At 48.4% G+C, this 17,375-nt stretch overlaps 1 protein-coding gene across 7 annotated transcripts in view; it reads left to right on the top strand.

Annotated features, from left to right (window-relative positions):
• The window catches only part of specc1la (sperm antigen with calponin homology and coiled-coil domains 1-like a), a 520,876-nt gene that overhangs the window by 58,497 nt on the left and 445,004 nt on the right, over positions 1-17,375 (top strand). The gene's annotated exons all lie outside the window — the stretch shown is intronic.

The following is a 17,375-nucleotide window of genomic DNA, read 5'->3' as shown; positions in this document are numbered from 1 at the left end:
TCGCCAATCCAAACTTCTCCTCCAGCGCCCTCAAACTCGGAAAGCCCCCCCTCTATAAACATATCCCCTATCCTCTCAATCCCTGCTCTCCGCCATCTCCGAAACCCCCCATCCATACTTCCTGGGCAAACTGGTGATTATGACAGACTGGAGACCAAACCGATGCTCCATCTGCTCCCACATGCCTCCTCCATTGCCCCCAGACTCTCAGGGTTGCCACCACCACGGGGCAGGTGGAATTGCCGGCGGGAACGGCAGAGGCGCCCCCCCCCCCCCCCCCAACCACCCACTTGCCGATCATGGCTATATTCGCCGCCTATTATTAGTTACTAAAATTTGGCAGTGCCAGCCAGCCCTGTCCTCGACTCTGCTTTCCTTACTCGCGGGGTCTTGCCCGCCCAAACAAAGCCAGTGATCACTTTGTTGACCCGTTTAAAAAAGGACTGCGGAATAAAGATGGGGAGACATTAAAACACGAACAGGAATCTCGGGAGAACCGTCATCTTCACCGTCTGCACCCTCCCAGCTACTGTCAACGGAAGCGCGTCCCATCTCCGAAGCTCGTCCTTCATTTGGTCTACTAGTCGGGCCAGATTTAATTTATGCAGCCTGTCCCATTCCCGCGCCACTTGGATGCCTAGATACCTAAAGCTTCCCTCTACTAATCTAAACGGCAGCTCCCCCAATCGCCTCTCCTGTCTCCTCGCCTGGACCGCAAACATCTCACTTTTCCCCATATTTAGCTTAGACCCCGAAAATGGGCCAAATTCCTAATGATTTCTTCCATCCTCTCTATTGGGTCCGATACGTACAGAAGCAGGCCGTCTGCATAAAGTGAGATTCTGTCCTCCATCCACTCCCCCGGACCAACCCCTTCCAGCCCCTTGAAACTCTCAGAGCAATTGCCAGCGGCTCTATAGCTAGCGCGAACAACAGTGGGAGAGGGGGCATCCCTGTCTCGTCCTGCGGTGCAGCTTAAAATAGTCCGATGTTATCCTATTCGTCCGTACGCTCGCCACAGGAGCCTGACACAGCAACCTGACCCAGTCAATAAAGTCCCGCCCAAATCCGAACCATCCCAGTACCTCCCACAGATATTCCCATTCTACTCGATCAAAGGCCTTCTCTGCGTCCATAGCGACCATTACCTCCACCTCCCTATCTTCCGGGGGCATCATGATCACGTTTAATAGCCGCCTTATATTGGCCACCAACAGCCTACCCTTAACAAACCCCGTCTGGTCCTCCCGAATAACGTTCGGAACACAATCTTCAATCCTGGAGGACAACATTTTGGCCAGCAGTTTGGCGTCCACATTCAGCAAGGATATCGGCCTGTAGGACCCACACAGCTCCGGGTTCTTGTCCTGCTTCAGGATCAGCGAAATCATGGCCTGTGGCATCGTCGGGAGCAGCACCCCTCTCTCCCTTGCTTCATTGAACGTGCTCATCAACAACGGTCCCAATATCCCAAGAACTTTTTATAGAACTCCACTGGGTACCCGTCTGGCCCTTGGGCTTTAACCGGCTGCATGGCCTTCAGACCCTCCACTATCTCTTCCAACCCGATCGGGGCCCCCAGCCCTTCTACCCACTCCCCGTCCACCTTTGGGAAATTCAGCCCCCCTAAGAAATGTCTCATCCCCTCCGTCCCCGTAGGGGGTTCCGACCCATACAGCCTACTGTAAGAATCCTTCAACGCCTTATTCACCCCTGCTGAATCTCCAACCAGGTTCCCATCTCCAGCATTTACTTTCCCTATCTCCCTGGCTGCTGTGCAAGCATTCTGCTGGCCTTCTCTCCATGCTCATAGATTGCCCTCCTCGCCTTTCTCAGCTGCTCCACCGCCCTCCCTGTGGTTAACAAACCAAACTCCGCCTGTAGCCTCCGCCGTTCCCTTAAAAGCCCTGCCTCTGGGGTCTCCGCATACCTCCTCTCGATCTGTAGTATCTCCTTTACCAGTCGGTCCGTCTCTGCCCTCTCTACGTTCTCCCTGTGGGCCCGGATCGAGATCAGCTCCCGTCTGATCACCGCCTTCAGTGCTTCCCACACCATCGCTGCTGAAATTTCCGCTGTGTCGTTGACCTGCAGATAGCTCTGAATACATTTCCTCAGCTGCTCGCACACCCCTTCGTCAGCTAAAAGTCCCACATCTAATCTCCAGTGCGGGGGCCGGTTACTGTCTTTACTAACCTGCAGGTCAACCCAGTGCGGAGCATAGTCTGAGATTGTGATCACCGAGTACCCAGTGTCCACCACCCCCGTCAGTAAAGCCCTGTTCAGAATAAAGAAATCGATCCGGGAGTACACTTTATGATTGTGGGAGTAGAAGGAGAACTCCTTCACCCTCGGCTGGCCAAATCTCCCCCCCCCCCCCCAATCTTCTCCATGAACCCTGCCCGTTTTTGGGCTTGACCACTCTAGGCCAGGGTCAATAACTGTGTTAAAGTCCCCTCCCATGACCAACTTGTGCGAGTCCCGGTCCGGTATCTTCCCCAGCATCCTCTTTATGAACTCCACATCGTCCCAATTTGGCGCATACACATTTACTAATACCATCTGCACCCTCTCCAGTTTCCCACTGACCAAAATGTACCAGCCTCCTACATCCAAAACTATTCTACCGCCTCAAACACCACCCGCTTATTGATCAGGATCACGACCCCTCTAGTTTTTGAATCTAGTCCCGAGTGAAAGACCTGACTGACTCAGCCTTTCCTCAGTCTAATCTGGTCAGCTACTCGAAGGTGCATCTCCTGCAACATCACCACGTCCGCCTTCAGTCCCCTCAGATGCGCGAACACGCTGGCCTCTTGACAGGCCCATTTAGCCCTCGTACATTCCAGGTGATCAGCCTAGTTGGGGGGCTCATTGCCTCGCCCCCCCCCGCCCCCCACCTTCGCCGCTCAGCCATCCCCTTTTTTGGGCCCGCCTCCAGCCCGTGCCCCGCACTTCCACCGGCCCTCCTCTCTGTCCCTTAGCACAAGTCCCTCCCTCGTCAGCAGAACATTTTCCTCCCCCCCCCCCCCCCCCAGTAACAACACAATACAACTCAATCCCCTTAATAAACCTAACACATGCACATCCCCCACTACGCTTCCATGAGCTAGCCCGCCCAGCTAGTTGGTGGTCCCCATCCATGGTGCCGAAAAGTCTCCCACCTATTGTTTCCTCCCCACCCTCGCTCATACAAACTTTACTCTTTTTAATGCTGTATGTCACGCAAACCCCTGAACGTCAATGAAGGCCAACATACCATTTGCCTTACCAATTGCTTGTTTTATCTGCATTCTTGCAGGAGCCTCTGTACATCAACATTTCCTGATCTATCACCATTTAAACGCTCTGCCATTCTGTTTCTCTTTCCGAAATGGATAACATTTATTCATGTTATACTGCATCTGCCATGTATTTGTCCACTCACTCAACTTGTCTAAATCACCTTGAAGTCTCTTCACATCCTCCTCACCACTCGCATTCCCACCTAGTTTTATGTCGCAGCAAACTTAGAAATATTACATTTGATTCCCTCATCCAGAATCTACAGAATTTTGGAAGATGACAACCAATGCATCCACTATTTCCATAGCCCATCTCCTTTAATGTCGTGGGCTTGGCTTGTAGACTATTTAGATCTTTGAAGGCAAAAGGGCAGGTTAATACGGTGGTGAAAGAGAAACATGGGATACGCGCTTTTATCAATCGGAGCATCAATTACAAAAGCTGGGAGGTCATGTTGGAGTTGTATGGAACTTTGGTGAGGCCACAGCTGGAGTACTGTGTGCTATTCTGGTCACATTACAGGAAGGATGTAATTGCACTGGAGGGGATGCAGAGAATATTCACTAGAATGTTGTCTGGGATGGAACATTTAAGTTGTAAAGAGAGGTTGGATAGGTTTGAGTTGTTTTCTCTGGAGCAGGGAAGACTTGAGGGGTGACCTGATTGAGGTATACAAGATTGAGGGGCATGGGCAGGGTGGATAGGGAGCAGCTGTTCCTCTTAGTTGAAAAGTCAGTTGAGGGGACACAAGTTCACAGTGAGGGGTGGGAGATTAGGGGGGAATTTGAGGAAAAACCTTTTTAACCAGAGAGTGGTGGCGGTTGGAATGCACTGCCTGGGAGGGTGCCTTGGAGAGTACCTGGATGAGCACTTGGTACGTCATAACATTCAGGGCTATGGGCCAAGTGCTGGCAAGTGGGATTAAGTGGGCAGTCTGGGCCTTTCATGCGTTGGTGCAGACTCGTTGGTGCAGATCAGTTTTCCGTCACAATAACGTCTCGAGTACTTTTTATTTTACTAATACTAATTTCCTTAAATTCCTCTTCATTAGACCCTTTCTTCCCTGACATTTCTGAGACGTTATTTGTGCAATCTTCTGTGAAGACAGAATTTAAATAGTTAATTAATTGCTCAATTATTTTCTTGTTCTCCATTATCAATACTCATGTTTTTGACTGTAAGGGACCTATTTTCTTCACTATTTTTTTTCTTTTTACATACTTTCTGATTTACGTACAAAGACATAAGAACATAAGAACTAGGAACAGGAGTAGGCCATCTGGCTCCTCGAGCCTGCTCCGCCATTTAATGAGATCATGGCTGATCTTTGTGGACTCAGCTCCACTCTCCGGCCCGTACACCCTATCCCCGAATCCCTTTATTCTTTAGAAAGGTATCTATCTTTTTCTTAAAAATGTTTAAAGAAGGAGCCTCAACTGCTTCACTGGGCAAGGAATTCTAGAGATTCACAACCCTTTGGGTGAAGAAGTTCCTCCTAAACTCGGCCCTAAATCTACTTCCCCTTATTTTGAGGCTATGCCCCCTAGTTCTGTTTCCCCCGACCAGTGGGAACAACCTGCCCGCATCTATCCTATCTATTCCCTTCATAATTTTATATGTTTCAATAAGATCCCCCCGCATCCTTCTAAACTCCAATGAGTACAGTCCCAGTCTACTCAACCTCTCGTCATAATCTAATCCCCTCAACTCTGGGATCAACCTAGTGAATCTCCTCTGCACTCCCTCCAGTGCCAATATGTCCTTTCTCAGGTAAGGAGACTTTTGTAAGGGCCCCGAAGAATCCAGCACGAGTTTTAAGGATACAAAATAATAAAGTTTATTTACTATAACAATATATACATAGCAGTAGCAGTAACTTCCCTTGCTACCTTCTCCTTCCTCCTGGTTCCTGGACTGGCCAGCTTATTTATAGTAGGAGTTTCTCCGTCCCCCTCATTGGGGAAGTTCATACTCCCATAGGATTGTGGGATAATCATTAGTCCCCAGCCAATCATCAGTAGGCAGGTTATAACATCCCTCCCCCCCAAAGTCCAAGGAATCCACCGTAGGCCCTGGCGAAGGGAGGCGTCGAACTCGTTTGGCCGCAGGCCGGACGGCATTTGCACGCGGCGCTGGATCAGGCGGCGTATAACGAGACGGAGACCGGCGCTTCCGTGATGAACGGCGCGGTTGTACATCCACGGCCTGTGGACCCGAGGATTCCCCCTCTGATTCATCCTGTGTCTCCATCTCGGAGTCAGAGTCTGCTGCCTCCGTCATGTCAGCGTCTCTGTCCCCATTCGGTCCCGTCATGACCTGCGCAGGCTTTGAGTGAGGCACCAGTGGAAGATTTGGAGGACTACCTTCCCTTGTTTCTGGTCTTTGCCGCTGTTGAACTGAGCTCCGGGGGCGGGGAATCTTTTGCGGGGATGATCTTCTGGACCGGACGTGGTCCACATGTTTTCGCTGGAGACGACCCTGGGCTTGCACTTGGTACGATATAGGGCCCGTTTGGCGAAAGATTACCCCAGGAACCCATTGGGCACCACCAGCAAAATTCCGCATGAATACTGGGTCACCGGGCGCAAACTGCCGAATCGGACGATGCTGAGACAATCCCGGTCCCTGCCGTTCTTGTGTGCGGCGTACCTTTGCGCCAATGTCCGGGAAGACCATACTAAGGCGGGTGCGAAGTCTCCGGCCCATTAGGAGTTCTGCGGGAGCTACCCCAGTCACTGTATGGGGGGTGGTCCTGTACGTAAACAAAAACCGAGCCAGTCTCGTGTCCATTGATCCGGAAGACTGCTTCTTTAGGCCTCTTTTGAATGTTTGCACTGCCCGCTCTGCCAACCCATTTGAAGCCGGGTGGTAAGGGGCAGTGCGGATATGGCGGATGCCGTTCATCTTTGTAAACCTAGCAAACTCCTCACTCGTGAATGGAGTGCCATTATCCGTGACCAGCACCTCGGGGAGGCCATGCGTGCTAAATGATAAACGCATTTTTTCAATTGTTGCGCAGGACGTTGTCCCCTGCATCTTATGCACCTCCAGCCATTTGGACTGGGCGTCAATTAGTAGAAGGAACATGGATCCCTGAAAAGGGCCTGCGAAATCTGCATGTAAGCGTGCCCAAGGCCGCCCTGGCCATTCCCAGTGATGTAGGGGCGCGGCCGGCGGAAGCTTCTGATGCTCCTGGCAAATGGAGCAGTTTTGGGCCACCTTCTCAATGTCGGTGTCGAGGCCTGGCCACCAGACATAACTCCGGGCCAACATTTTCATCTTGGTCACGCCCGGATGCCCATTGTGCAAGTCTGATAATATCAGCTCCTGGCCTTTTTCCGGGACAACCACACGCGTCCCCCACAAGAGGATGCCGTCTTCCACGCTGAACTCTGACAGCTTGGAGGAAAATGCCCGTAACTCGCCTGGGAGCTGTCTATGCTGCCCACCATACAGGACTATGTGCCGAACCTTTGACAGGACTGGCTCCGTCTGGGTCCACTCACGGATCTGTGATGCCGTGACAGGCAAGGTGTCCATAAAATTTAGGGTTGCGACCACCTCACCGGTCGTGGGGGTCGACATGGGGCCGGTCGATAAAGGCAATCGGCTCAGTGCGTCGGCATTTGCTATCTGCGTACCTGGTTTGTGCTCCAGAGAATACTCATATGCAGCAAGCAACAAAGCCCAGCGCTGGATCCGTGCAGAAGCAATGGGCGGTATCGGCTTATCCTCTCTGAAGAGTCCCAGCAGGGGTTTATGATCAGTCACGATAGTGAAATGGCGGCCGTACACATACTGGTGGAAGCGTTTCACCGCGAAAACCACTGCCAGGCCCTCCTTCTCGATCTGCGCGTACTTCTTCTCCGCTGCAGTCAATGTGCGGGAGGCGAAAGCTATCGGTCGCTCGGTCCCGTTCTCCATCTTGTGGGACAGGACAGCCCCAATACCATACGGGGATGCATCACATGTGACGAGCAAAGGCTTTCCCGGATCATAGTGGGTTAGTAAACCAGACGACGACAATTGTTGCTTTACCCGCCGGAAAGCGGTTTCTTGCGGCTGACCCCAAACCCAGGTGTGATTTTTCTTTAGCAGCAGGTGTAAGGGGGCCAGCGTAGTTGCCAGATTGGGGAGGAACTTCCCGTAATAGTTTAAGAGACCGAGAAAAGAACGAAGATGCGAAGTGTCAGTCGGGGTGGGGGCATGTTGAATTGCACGCACCTTCTCTGCGACGGGGTGCAGACCCTCGCGGTCCACCCGATAACCTAGGTAGACTACTTCTTTTGCCTGAAATACGCACTTTGTGTGACGTAAACGGACTCCAGCCTCCGAAAGGCGTTTAAGGACAGCCTCCAGATTTTCCAAATGCTCTTGCTCCGACGTCCCTGTAATCAACACGTCATCTAGGTAGACAGCCACACGTGGTAAACCTCTCAAAATGCCCTCCATAACGCGTTGAAAAATTGCGCAGGCAGAGGATACTCCAAAGGGCAACCGTGTATATTCATACAGGCCCCGGTGTGTGTTAATTGTTACATATGGTCGGGAGGCAGGGTCCAGCTCCAACTGCAGGTAGGCGTGACTCATATCTAATTTTGTGAATGAGAGTCCGCCTGCAAGTTTCGCGTAGAGATCCTCTATGTGAGGCATTGGGTATCGGTCGAGTCGGGAAACTGTATTCACTGTAAGTTTATAGTCGCCACACAAGCGAACTGTGGCATCTGGCTTCATTACTGGCACAATTGGTGCTGCCCAGTCAGCAAAACGGACAGGCCTGATAATACCCAAACTCTCCAAACGACTGAGCTCCCCTTCTACCTTCTCGAGCAAAGCGTAAGGCACTGGGCGCGCCCGGAAATAGCGCGGTGTGGCTCCTGGTTCAACTTGGATACGGGCTACGGCCCCTTTTATTTTCCCCAGACCAGGCTGGAATACCTCTGGGTATCGTCCTAGCACCTCAGTCAACCCTCCAGAAACTGTTTGGAGGATGTGCTGCCATTGCAACCGCAAATGGCGCAACCAGTCCCGACCCAACAGGCTGGGCCCATGGCCACGCACTACGATAAGTGGGAAACGCCCCTCCTGGCGTCCATAGACAACAGGGGTCATTGTAGTTCCTGCAATGTCCAGTGGTTCCCCCGTGCAGGTGGCCAACCTGGCCTGTGAGTCAGTTAGTGTAAGGGTCTGTATACCCTGCTTGATGCGGTCGAATGTCCTCTGGGCGATCACGGAGACCGCTGCGCCAGTATCCAACTCCATCTCCAGCGGGTGGCCATTGACCCGTACTGTCACCTTAATGGGGGCCACACGGGGAGCTGCCACACAATGCAGCTGCAGGCAGTCGTCCTCCGTCTCCACGTCCTCAGGAGTGGTCGCCGCAGGTTCATCCACATGGAAGGTATGGCCTCTGGGCTGGTCCCAGTTACGGCCCCTGGGCTGGTCCCAGTTTCGGTCGGAACGACGGCGCCTCTGGCGTCCCCAGGACCGCCGTCCGCGACGGGGTCGGCGTCTACAAGTCTGACACGGACATGGCTCCTCATCCATTGGCTCTGGAGAAGGCTCCCTTCGGGGAGGAATGTCCGATGGCCACTGGCGTCGGTCTGGTCGTTGCCTCGCCCAAGGTACCGCAGGAGTGCGGGGGGACGTTTTTGGGCGGAAAGGGTTTCGCCCCAAGGCATGCACTTCCATTCCCTGTAGCTCCTGTACTCCTCGCTCTGCGCTCTCTCGGGACAAGACTATTTGTATTGCCTGTTGAAAAGTCAATGTTGGCTCCGCTAACAACTTTCTCTGGGTGGCCGCATTGTTAATACCGCAAACCAAACGGTCGCGTAACATTTCTGACAAGGTCTCACCATAGTCACAGTATTCAGCAATCCCGCGTAGCCTGGATAAAAAAATCGGCAAGGGATTCTCCAGGGGTCCTCTCAGCGGTATTAAACCGGTAACGCTGGACTATCGTGGACGGGGTTGGGTTAAAGTGTTGCCCCACTATATTCACAAGTTCATCAAACATTTTGGTGTCCGGCGCAGCTGGGTACGTAAGGCTCCTAATCACCCCAAACGTATGCGGTCCGCAGGCGGTGAGCAATATGACCACCTGGCGCTCGTTTTCAGTGATATTGTTTGCCCGGAAATAGTAACGCATCCGTTGCGTGTACTGGTTCCAGCTTTCCAGCGCAGCATCAAAAACATCCAAACGTGCGTAGAGAGGCATGGTATAATAGAAAACAACTTCCAACCTGTATCCAACAAAAATCCAGGGAGGTGGCTTCAGCAGTGTAGATAGCTATTCACTTTTACCTTCGTCGCCAGTTTTGTAAGGGCCCCGAAGAATCCAGCACGAGTTTTAAGGATACAAAATAATAAAGTTTATTTGCTATAACAATATATACATAGCAGTAACTTCCCTTGCTACCTTCTCCTTCCTCCTGGTTCCTGGACTGGCCAGCTTATTTATAGTAGGAGTTTCTCCGCCCCCCTCATTGGGGAAGTTCATACTCCCATAGGATTGTGGGATAATCATTAGTCCCCAGCCAATCGTCAGTAGGCAGGTTATAACAGAGACCAAAACTGAACACAATATTCCAGATGCGGCCTCACCAACTCCTATACAATTGCAGCATAACCTCCCTAGTCTTGAACTCCATCCCTCTAGCAATGAAAGACAAAACTCGATTAGCCTTCTTAATCACCTGTTGCACCTGCACACCAACTTTTTGCGACTCGTGCACCAGCACACCCAGGTCCCTCTGCACAGCAGCATGTTTTAACATCTTACCGTTTAAATAATAATCCATTCTGCTGTTATTCCTCCCAAAATGGATAGCCTCACACTTGGCAACATTGAATTCCATCTGCCAGACCCTAGCCCATTCACCTAACCTATCCAAATCCTTCTGCAGACTTCCGATATCCTCTGCACTTTTTGCTTTACCGCTCATCTTAGTGTCGTCTGCAAACTTTGACACATTGCACTTGGTCCCCAACTCCAAATCATCTATGTAAATTGTGAACAACTGCAGGCCCAACACTGATCCTTGAGGGACCCCACTAGTTACAGGTTGCCAACCAGAGAAACACCCATTTATCCCCACTCTCTGCTTTCTGTTAGTTAACCAATCCTCTACCCATGCTACCACTTTACCCTCAATGCCATGCACCTTTAGTTTATGCAGCAACCTTTTGTGTGGCACCTTGTCAAAAGCTTTCTGGAAATCCAGATATGCCACATCCATTGGCTCCCCGTTATCTACTGCTCTGGTAACGTCCTCAAAAAATTCTACCAAATTAGTCAGACATGACCTACCTTTTGTGAACCCATGCTGCGTCTGCCCAATCGGACAATTTCCCTCCAGGTACCCCGCTATTTTCTCCTTAATGATAGATTCCAGCATTTCCCCTACAACCGAAGTTAAGCTTACCGGCCTATAATTACCCGCTTTCTGCCGACCTCTTTTTTTAAACAGTGGTGTCACGTTTGCTACTTTCCAATCCTCTGGGACCACCCCAGAGTCTAGTGAATTTTGATAAATTATCACTAGTGCGTTTACAATTTCCCTAGCCATCTCTTTTAACACTCTGGGATGCATCCCATCAGGGCCAGGAGACTTATCTACCTTTAGCCCCATTAGCTTGCCCAATACTGCCTCCTTAGTGATTACAATCATCTCAAGGTCCTCACCTATCATATCTTTATTTCCATCAGTCACTGGCATGTTATTTGTGTCTTCCACTGTGAAGACTGACCCAAAAAACCTGTTCAGCTCCTCAGCCATTTCCCCGTCTCCTATTATTAAATCTCCCTTCTCATCTTCCAAAGTACCAATATTTACCTTAGCCACTCTTTTTTGTCTTATATATTTGTAGAAGCTTTTACTATCTGCTTTTATGTTCTGAGCCAGTTTACTTTCATAGTCTACTTTACTCTTCTTTATAGCTTTTTTAGTAGCTTTCTGTTGTCCCCTAAATACTTCCCAGTCCTCTAGTCTCCCACTAATTTTTGCCACTTTGTATGTTTTTCCCTTCAATTTGATACTCTCCCTCACCTCCTTAGATATCCACGGTCGATTTTTCCCCTTTCTACCGTCTTTTTTGTCGGTATGAACCTTTTCTGAACACTGAAAGATCGCTCGGAAGGTTCTCCACTGTTCCTCAACTGCTTCACCATGAAGTCTTTGCTCCCAGTTTACCTTAGCTAGTTCCTCTCTCATCCCATCGTAATCGCCTTTGTTTAAGCACAAAACACTAGTGTTTGATTTTACCTTGTCATCCTCCAACTGTATTTTAAATTCCACCATATTGTGGTCGCTCCTTCCAAGAGGATCCCGAACTATGAGATCATTAATCAATCCTGCCTCATTACACAGGATCAGATCTAGGACCGCTTGTTCCCTTGTAGGTTCCATTACATACTGTTCCAGGAAATTATCCCGGGCACATTCTATAAACTCCTCCTCAAGGCTGCCTTTACCAACCTGGTTAAACCAGTCGACATGCAGATTAAAATCTCCCATGATAACCGCTGTACCATTTCTACATGCATCCGTTATTTCTTTGCTTATTGCCTGCCCTACCATCCTGTTACTATTTGGTGGTCTATAGACTACTCCTATTAGTGACCTTTTCGCCTTACTATTCCTGATTTCCACCCAAATTGATTCAACCTTGTCTTCCATAGCACCAATATCATCCCTTATTATTGCCCGGATGCCATCCTTAAACAACAAAGCTACACCACCGCCCTTACCGTCCATTCTATCCTTTTGTATAGTCTGATACCCTTGGATATTTAACTCACAGTCGTGACCATCTTTTAATCATGTTTCAGTAATGGCCACAAAATCATAGTCATTCACGATGATTTACGACATCAACTCATTTACCTTATTTCGTACACTATGAGCATTCAGGTAAAGTACACTTATGCTGTTTTTTATGTCTTTGTCATGAATCCTAACACCTTGATCAGTAACTTTTCGCAAATTATTTTTCCTCTTACCCTTTCTCCTAATTTTCCTTGTCTTTGAACCCATATCTCTACATAATAACCTGTCACGTAACCTGCTGCCTTGCTCTCCATTAACCATTATACTGTCCATAGCTATACCCTTCCCGTCCCCCCAACTTGCTAGTTTAAAGTCCTTGTGACCAACCTATTTATCCTATTCGCTAGAACACTGGTCCCAGAATGGTTCAGGTGAAGACCGTCCCAACGGTACAGGTCCCTCCTGCCCCAGTACTGATGCCAATGCCCCATGAAATGGAATCCCTCTTTCCCGCACCACTCCTTTAGCCACGTGTTAACTTCCCTAATTTTCTCAACCCTATGCCAATTGGCAAGTGGCTCGGGTAGTAATCCAGAGATTATAACCCTGGAGGACCTGTTCTTTAATTTAGTCCCTAGTGTTTGATAATCCCCAAACAGGTCCTCTTTCCTAGTCTTACCTATGTTGTTAGTCCCAACGTGGACCACAACAACTGGATCCTCCCCCTCCCTCTCCAAAATCCTTTCAAGCAGATCAGAGATGTCCCTCACCCTGGCACCGGGCAGGCAACATACCATGTGGGACTCACGATCTGGCTTACAAAGGATGCCATCAATCCCCCTAATTATAGAATCCCCTACAACTACCACTTGTCTTTTTGCTCCCCCCTTTTGAATGGCTTCCTGTACCACGGTGCAGAGGTCAGTCAACGCATCCTCCCTACAGCCCTCTTCCTCATCCACACAGGGAGCAAGTACCTCATACCTGTTGGACAAGGTCAAGGGCTGAGGCTCCTCAACTCCTAAACTCAGGATCCCCCTACCTGCCTCCCTTGCAGTCACACCACTCTGTCCCCGACCACTGTCTGAATTAACAGTACTTATTCTACCGGGTGTGACTGCCTCCTGAAACAAAGCGTCCAGGTAATTTTCCCCCTCCCTGATGTGCCGCAGTGTGTGCAGCTCGGTCTCCAGCTCATCAATTCTGAACCGAAGTTCCTCGAGCAGCCAACACTTGCTGCAGATGTGGTCACTGACGGTCTCAATGGGATCCACCAGTTCCATCATCATACAGCAACAGCACATCACCTGTCCAGCCATATTCAACTAGTTAATTAATTTAAATATATATATTTTTTAATAGAACCTCAAGGATAAACCCGAAAACCAACAAAAACACAGCCCTCTCTCGCCACTCACCCGAACTCAGTCACTCACCTAAACTCAGATGCACTCTGTTCTAATCAGCACTCAGTCACTCACCTAAAATCAGATGCACTCTGTTCCAATCAGCACTCAGTCACTCACCTAAACTCAGATGCACTCTGTTCCAATCAGCACTCCGTGACTAAGGGCACTCCTGCCACACCTTTTGTACCCAGCCTGATTTCCAATGAGCCAATAGGCCCGCTCCAGGAACTGGAGTCTCCAACTGCCACTCGACCTGCAATCTAAGCACTTTTAAATATACACTCACCTCTCCCAGCAACCCTGCAATCTGTGGCCCGCTCCAGGAACTGGAGTCTCCAACTGCCACTCAACCTGCAAACTAAGCACTTTTAAATATACACTCACCTCTCCCAGCAACCCTGCAATCTGTGGCCCGCTCCAGGAACTGGAGTCTCCAACTGCCACTCGACCTGTAAACTAAGCACTTTTAAATATGCACTCACCTCTCCCAGCAACCCTGCAATCTGTGGCCCGCTCCAGGAACTGGAGTCTCCAACTGCCACTCGACCTGCAAACTAAGCACTTTTAAATATGCACTCACCTCTCCCAGCAACCCTGCAATCTTTGGCCCGCTCCAGGAACTGGAGTCTCCAACTGCGTTCTGCCTATCACACATATGAGTAATGTGGTATATGAATTTCAGTGACAGTTTGATGCTAGGTCGGTAGGCTGTACATCCCAAAGACTGATGGATCATATCAATCTGCATGTCCCAGCCACTGTTCACAACGGGCAAGGTACAGACCGTACCCAACCAGCCCGTACTTACAAAACGCAACAGTGTTAGAAGTTAGAAGTGTTTCCAGAGTTGTACAACATTTGCTAAATAAGCCTCAGTGCACTAAGAATTAGCGGGACAACCAATTTAAGCTTCAGGCAGGCTCGCACTGTGGTGCATTTGCATGTACTGGAAGCTACAGCTATTAATGCATAGGGCCCTGTTCTGTGCAGACTGAAATCATGTGTACACACATTCCGCCTGTTTCAGTTAAACTGGTTCATTTCTCCGGGCAATGCCTTGACCAATCAATCAAGCTGCCTGGTTTAAATTTCAAATAATGCTAATAGTTGGGCATGTCACTATCGTCTTGAATCTTCCAATGTCCTGTTCATGGCAATACACTATTTTGTGAAATGAGGGCAGAGCACATTATTGATTTCACAATTTCATGATACGATATAGAATTTGATAGCAGTAGAATTTTGTTGTTTGAAATTGTTTTTGAAATCACATAAACAAAGACTTTGATGAAGGGCGACAGCAATCAATTGCTGATGTCAAATTGGCTTTTGGAACACACCATTCCCTCATTGTTATTGTTGTCTCATATTCCATTGGAATTGGGTAAATTGAAAATTGATTTGTCACCATGTAAATGGTGTTTGGGATAAAGTGGCTTAAATTGGAGTTGGGATTGAGTTTGAGAAAGCTGAGGATGATGAGCTTGTTTTTCTAGCTGCTGAATGCTTGTGCCCAAGTGCTCAGGACGAAAATTTGGGTCAGAGACTCAGATGATAGATCGAAACTATATTTCTCTGGTGTGAAATCAAGAATGGGGGTCTGTAATTTTCAAATTAGAATTAGGCCATGGGAGGGAAATCGGGAACCATTTATTCATATAAAGGTAATGGAAATCTGGAATTTGTCCCTCAATGTTGGGAGAGCAACTGGAACTTTCAAGACTGGGCTGGATAGATTTTTATCAGTTACGGTTTCCAAGGTATTTGAAGCAATTGTGAGTAAATTGAAGTCCCGATATCATCGATAGAAGTAGATAGCACTGTGGCTTCACAGCGCCAGGGTCCCAGGTTCGATTCCCTGCTGGGTCACTGTCTGTGCAGAGCCAGCACATTCTCCCCGTGTCTGCGTGGGTTTCCTCCGGGTGCTCCTATTTCCTCCCACAGTCCAAAGACGTGCAGGTTAGGTGGATTGGCCATGCTAAATTGCCCTTAGTGACCAAAAAGGTTAGGAGGGGTTATTGGGTTACAAGGATAGGGGGAAGTGAGGGCTTAAGTGGGTCGGTGCAGACTCGATGGGCCGAAAGGCCTCCTTCTGTACTGTATGTTCTATGACTATTAAATGGTGGAGCAAGTTTGACAGGCTGTATAGCCTGGGAATTGGAGCACTAATGCTGAGCGCCATGGTTGAGAGTTCACTGGTTGGATCCCTGACTGCTTAGTTCTGGATCAGAAACAAGTGTGGGGTGTTGCTGTGGCATGTGAAGGGTTTGTACCTCCTGTTTCTTGGCCAAGGTAGGCAATGATGGAGGTCTGCGAGTAGTTTGACCACCAGCCTCCTGCATTAGAAGCATATGTCGAGGATGAGTTCAATGGGGATGAGCTTACCTTGGAAATAAAATGATCCACTAGGGGTTTAAAATGGATTTCAAAATTTTAAACACATCATTTGTGCTGAAAAGAATGACTCGATGTCTGTTGTTTGAAATCCAATGCATAAGGCTTCAAAGCATAAACTAGGTTGACGCTGAGGTTTGTATATTTCTGCTGAATTAGCACGGCTGGGAGTGAGGAGATTGCTCCAAAACAAATCTGAACAGTGTTCAAAAACAGGAGGCCAAGAACAAAAAATTAAACCTCAGCTGAGGTTAATCTATAAACTGGTTTCGTATGAAAGTCGAAAATGGAACCTGTAATTTCAGACTGTTCTCTCCCCAGTGAAAACAAGTGGGGCCCTTGATAAAGGGAACTGTTTCATTTGGAATGCTGGTTTAGGATTTCACCTTTTTTTAGGAAACTCGCTGTCGAGTTAGCTTTCACCAGACATTTTTAATAACAAAGTAAAATATTGAAGATGCTAGAAATCTGAAATAAATAAGTGTGCTAGAAAAGCTCAGCAGGTTCGGCAGCATCTGAGAAACCCAGAGTCCAACTTGACTCTTCTTTGAAACTTTCAGAATTTCTCTTTGGAACTTTCAACAACACACCTTTTCTCATTTTTCTCTTTCTCTCCAGAAGAAAATGATTATAGTATGGAAGTGTAATGTACATCATATGATGTCAATGGTTCCAGTCAGTTACAGTGCGCACTTTCATTCACCAGTCTGTATGTTTAAGTCTAACACAAGGGCTTGACAGTACAACCTATCCCTGACACCCCAGTGTTGTTGAAAGTAGGCTTATTTCTTAAGGCGCTGTTCTTCAGTTGAGACATTAATAATACTTGTTTAAAATGTTAACAATCCCATGCCATTTTTCAAAGAGTAACATTTTCCTTCAAACACTCCCGCCTTGCAATAATCCAGCTGGCCGCTCTCTTTTGCTTCTTCTCTGGGATGTTGCTGGTGTGAAATGACTTGGCATGTATGCCCACATAACAGTTATTGCATTTCAGGATGTAACCGCCCATGAAGCTGGTTTCAATGTAATTGTGCTGTCTAAAAGCAAATATAATTTATATTGTATCTCTTAACTTGGCAAAGAAATTCTAGCATCTAAATACTGCATTTCAGCAACTGTTATATATAAAAAAAAATGTTTTTGATGAGATGAACCTGTGATTCAAAATAAAATAGAAGTTAGAAATGGTAGAGGGCTCCAAGCTGTTAACTGATTAACATTGTCTAAAAATTCACAGTGTAGCTAGCATTGATTATAACTTTGTTCTTTGATTGAAGAGAAATGCTTTGTACAGCAATATACAGTACAAGACTGATGTTATTACTGCTACTTCTCTAGAACTTGAAACAAACTTCTTTCTGAATAGGGGCGGGGGTGCCCTACTTTCCTAAGTTTGATCTGCTTGTCAGATCAGGAATGCGGAGCATTGCTGACCGTTTTTCTGATGGTGTCATTGACATCGGCTGTGACTGTAGGCAGGTCTTGCCAAATGTGGAGTTTACACTGCTGTGCCAGCTTT

Source organism: Scyliorhinus torazame, chromosome 1 (genome assembly GCF_047496885.1).
Source record: "Scyliorhinus torazame isolate Kashiwa2021f chromosome 1, sScyTor2.1, whole genome shotgun sequence".
NCBI classification, from domain to species: Eukaryota; Metazoa; Chordata; class Chondrichthyes; order Carcharhiniformes; family Scyliorhinidae; genus Scyliorhinus; species Scyliorhinus torazame.
This window is presented reverse-complemented; position numbering and strand designations above follow the sequence as displayed.